A 2097-nucleotide genomic window follows, 5' to 3' on the forward strand; every position below is an offset into this window, starting at 1 on the left:
CCGTCGCCGGCCAATCACGATGCCGCAGGCTCCCTCGCTCCGGCTGCCGCCGTCGCTCGCTCGCCCACGACGGCTGCCTCTGGCGGTAGGAAGCAGGTCGGATTGGGGCTGGGTCGGTCGTGGACGCGTCGCGCCTTATAGGGGGCGAGGGTAACAGAATAATATTCTGTTATCGGTAACAGAATAGTCCAGCCCTATATATATATATATATATATATATATATATATATATATGTATATATATTATTTGTTGTTTGTTGTTTGTTGTTTGTTGTTTGTGTGTTGGTGTTATTCGTTGTTGTGTTTTGTTGCCTTGATCATATTATGCATATGGGTAGAATACATTTATATATACATAGTCTTTGGCCCTATTATATCTATAACTCATCTATGCTTGCCCACCAGATGCCGCCGAGGCGTGACACTAGACGCACTGCTGCAGGAGGAGACAACAATGGCAATGATGTACCGCCATACATGCAGCAGTTGCTTCAGGGACAAGCTTAGTTGATCCAGTTGCTTACTCAGAACATGGGAAACAACAACAATAACAACAACAATCCACCACCACCACCACCGCCACCTGTGGATATGCTTACTAGGTTCTTGAGGTTGAATTCTCAGAGGTTCTCCAGTTCCCCTGAACCTATTGTGGCTGATGATTGGCTTCGTGCAGTCAATAAGAACCTGGATACGGTTGGATGCACAGATGCAGAGAGGGTGAGGTTTGCCTCACATTTGTCGGAGGGTCCTGCCGCAGCTTGGTGGGACAAATTCTTGGTCACTTATCCCATTGCTACTATCACTTGGGTGCAGTTTCATACAACTTTCCGTGTTGCACATGTGTCTGCTGGTGCTATGAGTCTAAAAAAGGAGTTTCGCAGTTTGCGCCAGGGAGGTCACATAGTTAATGCTTATGTGGAGGAATTTAATAATCTTGCACGTTACGCTCCTAATGATGTTAACACTGATGCAGCTAGGCAGGAGAAATTCTTGGAGGGCCTAAATGATGAGTTGAGCCTTCAGTTGACATTGGCCACTTTTAATAATTGCCAGGAGCTGATTGATAAGGCTATTGTACTGGAGGGAAAGCAACAGGCCATAGAGAATCGCAAGAGGAAGTACAACAGCAATAACAGGTATAATTCAGGACCATAACAGAAGCCACGCATTTCATATCATGGTAATGGAGGTAATGGACATAATCACCATGGAGGGAATGGCCACAACCATAATGGCCACCATCATCACAATGGGCACAAGAGTAACAATGGCAATGGTAGAGGTAATGGTAATGGTAATGGTGGGAATAATAACCAGAGCCACCAGAGTGTGCCTGGGCAGAGGGACATTAGCCAGGTTCGGTGCTACAAGTGTAGGCAGATGGGCCACTACTCCAATGCTTGTCCAGGGAACAAGAATGGTAATGGGGATTCAGGAGTCAGCAAGCCAAACCCCTTCCAAAAGGGTCATGTCAATCATGTTAATGTGGAGGAGGTTTATAATGAACCTGATGCAGTGATCGGTAAGTTCTTGATTAATTCAGTACCTGCGCTTGTTCTTTTTGATACTGGTGCATCGCATTCATTTATTTCGAGGGTATTTGTTGATACACATGGATTGCCAACCAAAACCCTTAGTATGCCTTTTAGAGTGAGTTCCCCAGGAGCTGAGATGATAGCAGGTGTTGGTTGCCATTAGTTGACTTTGTCTATTGGGAAGCATGAGTTTCCTACAGATTTGATTATATTGAAGTCACAAGGTCTGGATATTATTTTGGGTATGGATTGGTTGCAGTTATATAAATGTCGTATTGATTGTGCCAGTCGATCTATTACTCTCAATGCACCAGGAGGGAAAAGGATCAAATATGTGTGTAAGTATAAGCATAATCAGGTGCAGGTGAACTCTCTTAAGGGGGGTAGCCTGGAAGAGGTGCCAGTTGTGAGGGATTACCCAGATGTGTTTCCAGAGGAGTTGCCAGGTATGCCACCATATAGAGATATTGAGTTTCTTATTGATTTAGTACCAGGAACTGGACCTATTGCAAAGAGACTATATAGAATGCCTCCTCAAGAGTTGGAGGAATTGAAGAAG

The sequence above is a fragment of the Triticum aestivum genome, chromosome 2B (genome assembly GCF_018294505.1).
Source record: "Triticum aestivum cultivar Chinese Spring chromosome 2B, IWGSC CS RefSeq v2.1, whole genome shotgun sequence".
NCBI lineage: Eukaryota > Viridiplantae > Streptophyta > Magnoliopsida > Poales > Poaceae > Triticum > Triticum aestivum.